Source organism: Zea mays, chromosome 8, assembly GCF_902167145.1.
Source record: "Zea mays cultivar B73 chromosome 8, Zm-B73-REFERENCE-NAM-5.0, whole genome shotgun sequence".
Taxonomy (NCBI): domain Eukaryota; kingdom Viridiplantae; phylum Streptophyta; class Magnoliopsida; order Poales; family Poaceae; genus Zea; species Zea mays.
In genome coordinates this window covers 90,338,455-90,353,355 of record NC_050103.1, presented here as the reverse complement: position 1 = coordinate 90,353,355, position 14,901 = coordinate 90,338,455, and positions in this window count along the sequence as shown.

Here is a 14,901-nt window from a genome sequence, read left to right as displayed (position 1 = left end):
GTCATCCTTGGACAATATCTACCTTGATATATTGAACCCTTTGTCTCTCTACTTCTCTCCTTGATAACGCTTTCTCCCTAACTCACTTTGTACCCTTGGTTGTATCAATTATCCTCACTTTAATTGTTCATGGTTATCTTATTTCACTCTTAGCCACCAACAAATATGTCTTGTCTAATCCCTTGCTATTTCTTACCTGACTCCTTGACCTTATAATATCTTTCTTATTCCAAACCTTGTCTCACCTTTTGTTTGGTTGAATGAGTATAATTGGATTGTGTTGTGCTGGTATGTTTGAATTCATTGTCCTTTGTGTTCATGTATGATTTGCTTCTTGAAATGATTGTTGGTGTATTGTGTGACTTTTGTCCACAATGACATCAGTTAGCTAGGTAAAACCTTAGATAGATGGGTTTTCTCTGCTCTCTATAATCTGTCTTTGCTCAACCCTTTCGTCCCTTCCATTCTTTCATACCCATACAGATGTCAGACCTTGGAATGTCAACTACAAGTGATGTCACTAAATGCAAAGAATGTGGTGTGTTGGCAAGTCAAAACAACACTCTAAATAAAGCAGCTGATGAACAGACATTGAAGACCCAAAAGGATGCACAACCAAACCAACAGACAATTAACCCTGGAACCTGTTGTTGTTGCGAGTATTATGGAATTCCTTGTCGCCAGATCAGTACAAACGAAAGTGAAACTACAAAACAGAAGAACCGGATTTTGTTTTCTGGTATAAAAAGACAATGGTCTCCCCAAGAACAACTAATAGCAGATGCACTATCAAACGATGAATTGTCAGGTATTCCAAAAAGGAAACATCACAAGAATGCCCAGCCCTAAGAAGAAACACATGAGTGTTACATTAATGGATGGACTATTACGTGCACACAGTTTCAGCCTCATCGTCACATCAGGTCCAAGAAACGAAAAGGGAAACATGGAAAAAGTCAAGAGATAACTTCAAGAAAAGCTTGCTATCAATGTGGACGTGAAGGTCATTACTTCCGTAATTGTCCAGAAAAGAGTTCACTACAGATCACCTCCGAGATGAAGCTATCTCAGTCTTCAGACATGGAATATGAACAAAAATGCAGAGAAACTTCTACCAACAACATAAAGACAACTCCACCATGTAACTTATCAAGTCGTGCTTGCTTTGGCTGTGGTGATACCGGCCATCTTGTTAATGGTTGTCCTAAGAAGGATGTGGAGATCAATAAGGTCCAAAAGAAAAGACAACACCCTCAACCTCATGCATCAACAAAGAATAAACAACAGAAAGAGACCACAGGAAAGATAAGTTATGCAGTGACAGGAACCATTCTAAGTGATAATGCAGTAATTTTTGGAACACTGGTCATTCACACAACCATCGCCACCGTGTTGTATGATCCTCGTACAACACATTCTTTCATCAGTGCCCAGTTTGCAACAAAGTATGGTATCTTTAAGTGTCCCTTGAGATCAAGGAAGACCATCAGTGCACCTGAAAGGAAAATGTTAGTAAACTACATATGTCCAAAAGTAAGTGTTAAAATCAACGGGATAGATTTTCCAGCTGATCTCCTAGTCATAGAAACAATGGGAAAGGATGTGATTCTTGGAAAGAATTGGTTACGAAGAACTAAAGCAGTAATCCAACATACTGAGAGAACCATGTGTTTGGAAACCCCATCTGGAGAAAGAATAGTAGTTGAAGATAATCGACCTCCAGCCCTGAAGATTGGTACATCTGACAAGGAAGAATAATATATCATTTAGCTAGAAGGAGTATGTCTCACGAAAAAAATGTCAAGGTGTTGCCCCTTTCAAGATTTGTAATCGTGCTAAGTGATATATGAATAGATTTGGAGAATATCTCGCACCTATTGTGTTTTGCCTCTTTATAAAGAAAATAAAGTATGGTGTCATCTACTATATGCAAACATTGTGATGCTCTATTCTAGTTACCCTAAAGTCCCGCTCAAGTCTTTGTCTCAAATTGTGCTCAAAGAAATACTGTTGGATCAGAAAGATGATTTGGATATCATGCTCTGAAATCTATAAGGTTCAAAAGATCTTTGTTAAGGAATATAACACCTATAAACTCTCAAAGTATGATGAAGCTAGTAGAAATCTAAAACCATCTTTGTTCCTTAACTAATCTTATATTGGAAATCAAAAAGTTGTGTTCGCCCTTCATCTTAATGTCATACAAGCTTCTTATGCAGTCTGTCTCACTAACTCTTTTATCCTCTGACTAGATGATGAACCCCAATGGAAATGAAGTAAATGGTGCCAATGACAATATTCCTACCTTAACAGCTATGAACGAGAAAAATGAGTCACCGAGATATTCGATGAATGGAATGAAGAACAACAAAAGGAATAGAAAAATGTTTGGATACATGATTAGTTCACCTCAACCACAAGCAAAAGCCCCGAAACACATGGATACTCAAACAGAAGAATCAAGTCAGGCTCAGCTATATAAGATACAGACACCCAATCAACCTTCATCCCCTGTTGGTCAAGTAAAGTTGACTCGTGAAGAACTCAAAGCAAGAGGTGCTTGCTACTACTGCAAAAATGAAGGACATCTTATTCGTGATTGCCCCAAGAAGCGTCTAGACCGACTAGAGAAGAAAGCTGCCAAGCATGACCTAAGCAATAGTTCAGAAGACCCACCATTTTATAAGTATGATGATGAAGGTCGCTTAATTAGCATTCATTGCGGAACAAAGAAGTAAGGAAGCTCCTTATGTTTGGAGGAGTTCAATAAGAACTAAGAACTTACAAATAAACCATGTATCTCCTTTGCTTTCGTGCTAGCCTTTCTTAATCTCGAGGACGAGATTTTTTTTAGAGGGGTAGATTTGTGACACTATGAAAATCATTAAATGAAAATAATACATTTATTTAATAATGATATTTATGGTAATTAACTTTCTCTTGAGTGTTCGTTATTTATTTGCCTTTGAAATGATTTTTGAATGCTCATGATTGATTTTGAATATTGAATATCATTTCTACTTAAATGGAAATCCAAATAAATAATATGATAATTACTAATTCGAAAATAATTATTTTATTTATAAATAATTTTAGGTTAATTGTTATGAATTTTATGGTTATTTAAAAGTGTATTTCGAAATTAGAAAAGAAAGTAAAAAAACGAAAAACCCTAAACCTAAACCCAGCCGTTTTGGCCCATGAAGGCCCATTAGCGCCCCCTGACCTAATCCTAGCGCCACTACCTTCTCTCCTCCCCCTGCTCCCACTCAGCCGCCACCAGGGACTCCCTCTCCTCCTCTCTCCTCTAGCTTCTCTCTCTTCTCCCCTCCCTGCTTCTCTCTCCTTGGCATCCGACGCCCGCGCTTCCAGCCGCCAAGAACCGCGCCGAGCAGCACCCTGCCCAGCCGCCTGCAGGTGCTGCAACCCCGGCCGCCCGCGCGCGCGACACCGAGTGCCTGCAGCCTCGTCGCGCAGCCCGAGCCGGCCGAGCCCCTGCGCGCAGTCGAAGCCGCCAGCAGCCGTGACAAGGGAACCCGACCGACCCTGCTCATCCGACCGCGACTCCGACCCCGCGCGAAGCCCAAGTGCCGCATATGTTTCTTCACCGCGTCGTAATGAAGTTTAATGAAGCTGTTACTCCCTCCCACGTCCTCTCGCTCCTTCAATGGAGGTAATAAACGCCATTAATGGCTTTGAAGCCGACCGGCACCGTTACTCCCTCCCCTCGACGTCTCTCTACCTTCCGCTCTCTATAAAAGTCCAGCCACGCCATGGAGCACTCCCTCCCCAGCCGAACCCTCTCCCTTTCTCCCACCTGCTCGCCAGAACTCGTCCACACAGCACCCCGGCACCCGCAACAACGACACGTACCCGCCGTCGAGCCCCTGCTCGCGCTGTTCCCAGCTCGCCGTCGTGAAGCTCATCGCCGGACCGTCCGCAGTCATACGCCGTTCGTCATCCGTGGAGCCTCCCCGGAGTTCGCGCCCCACCGTCTGAACGCATCGCCGGAATTACGCCGCCCACCGTCGACGCGACCGCGTAGCGCACCAACTGGACCATCCGCGCATCGCCATCCGAACGCCTTGCCTCACCGCGACCGAATCCCTCCATGCACCACAAGGTTGAAGACAAACCCGAAATATTTATGTTCTATATCATGTTTTGAATTTATTTATAGATCTTGTGAATTACTGTTGTAATTTGGTGATTCGTATATGATTGTAGAGATTTCGTTTTATACGTGTAGTCAAAATCGAACCCCGCGACAATGCTTTAATAGGTGTATGATTTTATAATTTTAAAAATGAGCACGGTCACTATTCACTAACTTAGTGATTTTCATACTAGAAATGTTTATAATTAATTTCGCTTTAGTGTGTGGAGCGATAATTGGTTAGTATTGATATAAGAAATTGAAATAGGAACTAAGCCACGTATTTTCGGACGAATGAAAAATGTATAGATTTTACTATTCATAATAAATGAAATCATAAGTATGGCACTTAAGTACTTAGAATTAGTAAGACATTTATTTATGTAATAATAACCATGATTATGTTATTAAAAGTCTCATTTAGTAAATTACAATTACTTCTTAAAATATTAATGTTAAAGGAATTAAATAAACAATTTTTAGTATACGTATAATTTCTATGTAGGAAGAAAGGAAGAAAACCGAAAGGATAGAATTTTATAATAATGTTAGAATAACCTAATTAGGCACCCATACTTTTCTAATAAAGAAATTGATAGTTATGTTGGTAAATATAGGTTTCTTATTAAAGAATTAGATAATTTGTTTCTAACTTTAAAATGACCCTTTTTAATAGGTATCATGATTTTGATTCAACAAGGTTCGTTATAGATGTTTAAGTATAGTCGTATTAAATAGAAACTTAAAAGTAATATGTCATATAACTTTTCTAATAATTATATAATGGCTTAATTAAGTGCTCTCATCGTCATAACTAAAACAATAGTTAATAACATACCAATGAATATAATATTCATTTTAAATACCTAGGTCATATGTTTCTAAACTAAATGTAAAGATAAATAATAGAGTAATTATGTTCTCTCATAACCTAGTTAATTAGATTTATATTTGTTTACAACTGGTTATATAGGCTTAGTTAATCATTTAATCAAAATTAGTTCATATTATTTATATATGTGTCACTTAGTTTTTCCTAAAGAATAAACTAAGGAAATTAGTGTTCATGTTCTTTAATAATAATGTTAGTTTGTATACTGTTTTGTATATAGCTTTCTTAATAAAATATATGATATGTACTTTCTAATAAAAATAAAATATAATTGTTGTTCGTTGTCTTTTACATAAAAGTTCATTAAAGCATATATCATAACTTTCCATAAATAGGTGTTTAATAATGATCTTTTCACATAAAACCTATTTAGACTTATATCTTAATTTGTCTTAAGTGAAGGTTTAACAATGAATTATAATACGTTCCATAATGCTTCTAAGATTAATAACATGTTTCGTAGTCCATTAATCTTAGATATAACTTATATGTGTTCTAAAAGGTTAAAAAAATTAATATCGTTATAACGTGTTTTAATCGTCTTATAAACCCTTAATCTGAGACGTATCACATATGGCGTTTTATAAAAGATTAATTTGGTGAACCAAATATTTGTATATTTTAATTAATATATTTTAAGCTCATGTCTTGTTTTATAAAGTATAGATCACACCTTTTTGAAAAGAATATCTTTTTATTATAACCCTTGCGACGTTTTTGAAAAGCAAACGCTCTTTTCGTTAGGCTTTATTTTAGCTTTACGTATGGTGAATGTTGTATGTTATTGAGTGGTGTTTGTTCTTCTTGTTTGTTTGTGTGATATTCAGTGGTTGATCTAGTAGTTAAGAATCAAGATCTATTCCTATCCGTGGAAGAACCTCAAGTTTTCAATAAGCAAGGCAAGTGGACTTCTCCCTCTACATACTCTGTTTGATCCCAAATAATACATTTAATAAAGTTTACTCTTTTGGATATATTTGCATAATTTGACGGGTTACCTATTTAGATAACCTTTCCAACCTTATTCCTTGTTAACCTGGGATTATGATCTAAGCAAGTAGCTATGCTATTGCTACAACTCTAAATTTATGCAGTCACTCCCGCTTATGATATTGATGTTCCAAATGGTAAGTTTACTTTATTGTTGTTAACCCGATGGTTAAAAAAGATTATTGCATATTAATTGGAACATGGAGTGACCACCCGGGAAAACAGTGCTACCATGAGAACTATCATGGCTCTGGTCTTGGCTAAATAACTAGGGAAGTCTTATGTTGGGTGCTGGTCGTGGTCGACAGGAACGGGGGCATCTGGCAAGCTCTTATAGTTCCGGCTCAGGCAGATTGGATACGGGCATAGTTCCCAAAGCTTTACCCTGTAGTCTGGACTATAAGTTGGTTACGGTAGGTGTGCCTTATGCAGTTTGACCATTTCCAGCATTTGCGTAATGAGGACTCTAGGGAGAAGCCTCGTAGTGAGACCCTGGCCATTCACCTCGGAAGTGAATACGGGTCTAGCTAACCCAGGCTAGAAGGGAATCGCGACTCATGGGTAAAGATGCGCCACCTCTGCAGAGTGTAAAACTGATATATCAGCCGTGCTCACGGTTATGAGCAGCCTGGACTCCTCACATGATAATTGAACTTGAAGATGGAAATAAATCGAGATCCGATGATCTACCAATGGTTTGCTTAAGTGGTTTCACTTAAGTGTTTTTGAAATACTCATATACCTTTGCTTAATGGGAATACTTGTGATTCACACTTATTAGTAAGACAGGTGTTGTTAATAAAATGTTAACCAACTAAAATGCTTACTGCTCAACCTTAGCCTCACCTTGTTAAACCTGCATTAGTTTTTCCCCCACTTGCTGAGCCCCGACCATAAGTGAGCTCACCCTTGCTTAATTTTGATCAGAAGTCGCAGATGAAGTTATGATGCTGAACTCCATGGATGCTAGTCTAGTGATACCCCCGGTCATCTTCCTGTTGATGGATGTCCTTGTTTCGCTGTACTTTGATGAATAAAGGTTAAGACATTATGTCTGTTCGAAGTGTAATATGTTAATATAATCGTTATTTACGCTTTTATGCATTGTTCTTTTGATATATTACACTTGTGACGTCAACATATGTGTGGAAATAGATCCTGGCACACATATGCTATGCACCCGGCTCTGCCCCTTAGGAAACGGGTGTGACACAGAGGCCCCACAAGTCAGAGCTCCAACGGTCGAACCCCAACGGTCTGCTGACGTGGCTGGCACACCGGACAGTGTCCGGTGGCGCACCGGACTGTCCGGTGCGCCATGCGACAACACACTTCCAACGACCATTTTTGGTGGTTGGGGATATAAATACCCCAACCACCCCACATTCAATAGCATCCAAGTTTCTACACTTCTACACCTTACAAGAGCTATAACATTCAATACAAGACACACCAAAGAGATCAAGTCCTCTCCCAACTCCACACAAAAGCTTTAGTGATTAGAGAGAGAGATTTGTTGTGTTCATTTGAGCTCTTGCGCTTGGATCGCTTCTTTTCTTTCTCATTCTTCTTGAGACAAACTCAATTGTAATCGAGGCAAGAGACACCAAACGTGTGGTGGTCTTTGCGGGAACTTTGTGTTCCAATTGATTGAGAAGAGAAGCTCACTCGGTCTAAGTGACCGTTTGAGAGAGGGAAAGGGTTGAAAGAGACCCGGTCTTTGTGACCACCTCAACGGGGAGTAGGTTTGCAAGAACCGAACCTCGGTAAAACAAATCATCATGTATCGCTCTTTATTTGCTCACGATTTGTTTTGCGCCCTCTCTCTCGGACTCGTTTATATTTCTAACGCTAACCCGGCTTGTAGTTGTGCTTAAGTTGATAAATTTCAGATTCGCCCTATTCACCCCCCCTCTAGGCGACTTTCAATGTCAACACGAGAAGTAGGCCCAGGGGGATCGTCATCCTCCTGCGTACCGAGGTGGTTGCCTTCATCGTGACCCCCTAGATCGACGTGGAAACATTCGCGACTTGGGCCACAACCTTCATCGTCAAGGCTGTGACCATCATCGGAGCAATCGGAGAGGCAGTAGTCACATGCGGTCATGAGGTCTCGCATGGCACTAGGATCACAGAGCCCGGAGAAATCCCAACCAGAGTCGGGCTCGTCCTCTTCCTCGGAACACGGGGGCCCGTAGGTTGAGACGGCCGTCAGTCGGTCCCAAGATGACCACATATGTTACCCCGGAAGGTTAGGATATGCCTTTATGAAAGCGCTCACCAAAGCGGGGTCGCTTGGTGGATCGAAGCTGAATCTAAAAGGCACAGGGTGGAAAACGGACGGTACCTCTTGGTTGACGGACGGTGACGAAGTCGCGTCGGGGACGGACTGCACCGTTATCTCAGGTACGAGGCTAACGCCCAGGAAGCCCTTCACGAGTGTGCTGGCGTCATCTGTCCGCTTGGGGTTGGCATGTTGCGGGGAAACGACATCCATCGTCATCTCATGCACGAGGACAACGCCCGACATGTCCCCCGCTGGGGCGTCGGTGTCGTCGACTCGCTCGACAGCCGACGAGGCGCCGCCTCCTGCATGGCCACGATTGCCCCGTCTCCTTCTGCAGCGAGGAGAGTGGCGAGACAAACCCGGATGCTGCTCCTCCGCCACGGGGGGAAGACGTCGTTGAGTTCGCCGCCGCCGGGCGAGCTGACGGTCGTCGTTGTCGCTGTCGCGCTGCGGGGGGAGGAGTACCATGTCGTAGCTGCCGTCGAGGGACATGAACTCGAGACTCCCGAAGCAGAGCACCGTCCCGGGCTGAAGAGGTTGTTGAAGACTACCCATCTGGAACTCAACGGGAAGTTGTTCGTTAACACGCAGCAGGCCCTTACCTGGCGTGCCAACTGTCGGCGTTTCGACCCCGGGGGGGTCCCTAGACCGACGAGTAAATTTGTCGCTGCGTGTCCCAGCCCAGATGGGTTGGCGCGAGATGGAACACAAGGGAGAAACACGACTCGTGTTATCCCGCACCAGGGGGGTGCGCTCATAGTAGGGGTTACAAGCGTTCGCGAGAGAGAGAGAGAGAGTGAGCCAGTTCGTCAGCTCGTTCTCCCGCGCGACCCTCTCACATGAAGGCCCTAGACCTCTCTTTTATAGATGCAAGGAGAGGGTCCAGGTGTACAATGGCGGGTGTAGCTAGGTGCTAACGTGTCTGGCAGGGAAGTGCCTGAGCCTGTGTACATGCCAACGTGGCTGTCGGAGAAGTGCTTGAGTCCTGCGTAGGCGATAACGTGGCCGTCGGAGAAGTGCTTGAGCCCTGTAGAAGCACAGCTGTCGGTGCTGCTAGGATCTTGCTGACGTCTCCTTGCTTCCGTAGGGGGCTGAGAACCACCGTCGTCATGGACGCACGCGGGGAGCCATCATTACTTGTTACCGGGGCGAGCCAGATGGGACGCCGGTCTTGTTCCCCCGTAGCCTGAGCTAGCTAGGGGTAGGGTAATGATGTATCCCCCATGGTGCGGTTGGTCCGAGCCCAAGGTCGGGCGAGGCAGAGACTTCTCCTGAGGCCGAGGCCGGGGTCAGGCAAGGACGTGATTCCTCCCGAGGCCGAGGTTGAGGCCGAGCCTTGGGGTCGGGCGAGGCGGAGACCACCTTCCGAGGCCGAGGTTGAGGCCGAGCCCTAGGGTCGGGCGAGGCGGAGACCTCCTTCCGAGGCCGAGGACTAAGGTCGGTCGAGGCGGAGTTTTCTGTTGCGCCCCAGGCTGAACTTGGCTGTTGTCAGCCTCACCCTGGTGGGTGGCACAGCAGTCGGAGCGGGGCGAGCGGCGCTGTTTTCCTGTCAGGTCGGTCAGTGAAAGGGCGAAGTGACTGCGGTCACTTCGACCTTGCCGACTGAAGCACGCGTGTCAGGATAAGGTGTCAGGCGATCCTCGCATTGAATGCGCCTGCGATACGGTCGGTTGGAGAGGTGATTTGGCCAAGGTTGCTTCTCGACGAAGCCTGCTCGAGTTGGGCCTCGGGTGTGCCGAGGGTGCGCCCACTGCCTGAGGAGGCCCTCGGGCGAGACGTAACTTTGTCCGGGACTATAGTTCCCGCCCGAGGCTGGGCTCGGGCGAGGCGAGATCGCGCCCCTTGGGTAGACGAAGCCTTGACCTGAATCGTGCCCATCAGTCTCTGCAGGTTGTGCTGATGGTGGTTACTAGCCGTGTGTAGGAGTGTTGGGGGTACCCCTAATTACGGTACCCGACAGATACCAATTGAAATTCGCCTAGAGAGGGGTGAATAGGCAAAACCTGAAATTTATAAACTTAAACACACACTAAGGCCGGGGTTAGCGTCAGAAACAAATCCGAGTGCGGAAGATTGTTTCTCTTGCCACGAGTTGCTCAAATGATGCGGATGACGTTTGGGAGCAAACTCAAATTAATATTGGCAAGGAAACTTTAGAGAGAGGAAATAGGGAAAACAAATCAAATGGATATCAACACAAGTGGACACGGTGATTTGTTTTACCGAGGTTCGGTTCCAAAGAACCTAATCCCCGTTGAGGAGGCCCCAGAGGCTGGGTCTATTTCAACCCTTTCCCTCTCTCTCGAACGGTCACTTAGACCGAGTGAGCCTTCTCCTTAATCAAACAGGTCACTAAGACCCCGCAAGGACCACCACACACTTAGGTGTCTCTTGCTAGATTTACAAACACTTAGAAATAAGAATGGGAAGAAGAGAAGGCAATCCAAGTGATATGAGCAATAAAAGAACACAAAAGATCCTCTCACAAGCCCTTAAGCACTAGAGTTGATTTTTGAAACTTGGAGTGGATTGATTGCTTTGATTGTGTCTTGGAGTGTTGGACTTTGCTCTTGCAATGAATGAAAACTTTAGAATGCTTGTATTTTTTGAATGAGATGGTTGGGGGTATTTATAGCCCCTAACCACTTCCTAGCCGTTGGCTGACTTTGCTGTCGATGGGCGCACCGGACAGTCCAGTGGTGCACCGGACACTGCACTGTTCATTGTCCGGTGCACGCAACGTCAACTATCCGATAGGGTTTGGAGCAGTTGAGCATTGGTGTCTTCTGTCCTCAAGCGGCACCGGAAAGTCCGGTGGCACACCAGACACTGTCCGGTGACCTCTGACTTTGCTGCTCTGACTCTGCGCGGCACTGTTCATCACTGTTTATCTATGCAGTTCACCATTGGTGCGCAGGGAGCCGTTGCTCTGTTGGCTCACCGGACAGTCTGGTGCACACCAGACAGTCCGGTGAACTATAGCGGAGCGCGCCTGGTGAATTCCCGAGAGTGGTTGGTTCGATTGCGCCTGGGCCTAGGGCACCAGACACTGTCCGGTGCGCCATTTTTCAGCACACTCTAAGTCCTTTGCTCCAAATTTGATTGTGTCCCCAACTGAATTTCTTTCTTGGTTTATGTTGAACCTTATGCACCTGAGATAAATGACATCTTGACAAACTAGTTAGTCACGTGGTTTGTGTTGGTCGTCGACCACCAAAATCGATTATAGGAAATGATTAGGTCCATTTCCCTTTCACTCTCCGTAAGGACCTGTTCGTTGAGTGACCACCCGGGATAATAGTGCAACCATGAGGGTGGAATGGGACGCCCTTAGCTGATTAATTAGATGAACCTGGGGTGTAGTTGGCTTTGCCTAAGGACCGTCAATGGGGGTCGGGGCGTAGTGCTCGCTCTGCCAAGGGGGGTGCAGAGGTTCATTCGATTTGGTTTTGTTAGTCACCCACCTTGGGGAGGTATACTGCGTTTGTACGACTGGCGAAACCTAACGAGCAGCTATACACCATGGGAGTCTTTGTAAAAGGCTACGTAGTGTATCCCTGGCCATTCACCTCGGTAGTGAAGATCGGGTTTGTACAATCCAGGCTGGAAAAGGGATCACGACTCATGGGTAAAGTGTGCAACCTCTGCAGAGTGTTAGAAACTGGTATATCAGCCAAGCTCATGGTTAAGTGCGGCCTTGGGATCCTCTTTGATTAGAAGACTTTGGATACTTTTATGATGATGTTTAATGATTATGGTTATAATTATGATATCTGGTATGTCCTCTTGGATGGAGTACCTTTGGGTAATAAATGGGTTTATTACTAAAACTTGGCTCTACTATTAGTAATAAATACTTGACCAACTAAAAGCAACTGCTTAACCTTAACTCCACATAAAGCTAGTCCACTTTAGCCAAACGGGACATTTGCTGAGTACGTTGATGTGTACTCACCCTTGCTTTACAAACCACCCCCACCCCAGGTTGTCCCCACTGTATTAAGTGCTTAGTAGGAGATGTTGGCAACATGGAGGACTTTGAGGAGTTTCAGGACTACGACGAGTTCTAGTTTTTCTTAGTGGCAAACCCCTAGTCAGCTGCATGTGTAGGCCTTATCTACAATGTTTCGTATTTCCGCTCTTTGATGATATTAATGACTATGCTATGTATTAGACTCTATGGATGTCTTCGACATCTTGATGTAATAAAAGTACATTTCCTCTATTTACTTTGAGCAATGTGTGATGATGTCCAATTATGTAATCACTGTGTACGTGAGTTTCTGATCCTGGCACATACATGGTTCACATTCGGTTTGCCTTCTAACACCGGGTGTGACAGCTATCCTCATCGTCATTGGGATCCATGGTGGCCTAGAATCGAGCCGATGTCACCGCTATCAAACTCTGACAGCTAGGCTTTGAAGGAAATCATTGGGGATGAGGAGAGACACAAAGGAGTCAGATAGCCGAGTGAGAAGTGAGAACAACCGTCTAGTAGATGAATGGCAATTGTGGTAATTTTCCTCAACTTACTATGGGTAGTGGGTCTTTTGTCAAAAATAAGCTAAAATAAGCACCCTTTGAGTAGCTTATGGGATTATCATAATCTCAAGTACTAGATTATATAATCCTATCACATAAGTTGCATGTTTGTTTCCCCGCTAGCTTATTTATGTTGGATTATATAATATAGATAGATTATAATCCCAAGCAAACATGGCCATAGTCTAAATCTTAATGATCATATTGTGTAAAATGGTACATGCACACATGAACTCACTGAATACATGGTGGGAGAATAAATGACCTTGGGTTTGAAGAATATGAAATTGAACCTTGAGTACCTAATTGCATTCTCCATGTCCTTCCATGTGTCCTCCAGACATGCAATAACCATCCACTGCTTTGGAGTCTGTGGGAGCAGAATTGTTTTCACGAAAACCCGACATTGAGGGTATATGTCATCGACGAGATTATACCCATGGTTATACTTTTGGCCATTTATCGTGAAATTCACATTAGGTGCTTCACCCTTGAACACATTAGTGAACGTTGATGAATGGTTGAGCGTGTGTCACATCGTTGTTTGATCCCCACCACCCAAAAAAACATGCTAGATCCACAAGTTATACGAGGCAACCGTCTTGAGCATAATTGCCAGGGATCCAAAGCCCCCTTGTGAACTGTTCTCTCCATCTAACGGGACAGTTCCTCCACTTACAGTGCATGCCATCTATACTCTTTATCATACCAGGAAATCCCCTTTCCTCCCCCTTAGCTAACAGATACCTAAGGTCATCAACAATGGGACAACGACTGTTCTCTACCCCAAAACATACAATAACACCTCTACATAATAGTCCAAGACACTCTAAGACGGTATTTTCTCCCATTTTGATGTATTCATCGATGGAGTCAACAACGCTACACAAGCATGTGTTTTGGTGGGGGAGAAACTACTATGGTTGAGTGCATGGTTTGAATAGTGGGTAGGGGGAGTGCTCACCCAACCTATCTAAGACGTGAAGGAAGAGACTCTTCAAGATGTGATACCTTCGATAAAAATAAAGTGGCATGTAGACATATGGGTCATTGATGTAGTCTTGCATCAACCGGTCGTGGCTAGATATATGATCGCGGTTGATGTATCTCTGATGTTACCTTGGTGGCCTCCTCGACGTGGAAGACTCGGAGGCAAGCTCTATCGCCTGTTGCATTACAGTTTCCTGCAAACAACTTAAACAACTCTTCTTTGACCATGTCAATGTGCGAGCTGGACGAATATATCTCAACAATGTTTGATTCGAATAAAAGGAGTGTGAGAGGACTATGAGGATGTGGTAGAGAAATTCAAAGTGTGAGCGATGTGAATGAGCTCAAGCACTTCTATATTCATAGACTAAGTTTCAGTTTTTTCTAATTTTTATGTTTTTATGAAATTTAAAGTTGAACGAACCAGTCAAAACACGCCATGTGACACTAGGTAGTCGATATCAACCAGTGCCACAACAGTTTGATCGAGTGATCGATCCATATCTACTGCACGATTAAGTCTAATTAGTGTATGATTCGTTCCTTTTATGTTATACTCCATCTATCATAAATAAAATCCATTTTAGCATTTTAATTGGATTCATACAATAATTGTTATATATGTTTTGTATATGTGTCTAGATTCATCATCATCTAACTGAATGTAGACATAAAAACTAAAAGCTAAAACTAATACTATTTTGAAACGAAGGAGATATTAAACATTTACTAATCATAAATTAATTAGGTTTAATAAATCTATCTTATCATTTAATTTTCATCTATGTAATTATTTTTATAATTAGACTATATTTAATACTTATATTTAATATTCAAATATACACTGCTCGAGTAAATCAAACACCACCTAAGAGCATCTCCAAGAGACTAGCTAAATAACTTGTCAAGCTAAATTTTAGGTTAAGTAAAATAATTTTCTAATAGACTAGCCATCTAATTCGTCAAGTTATCCGACTCTCTAAATTAGTCTTTTCGCTAGCTAAGTTTGGCTAGTCATTTCGGCTATCGAAACTAAATTGG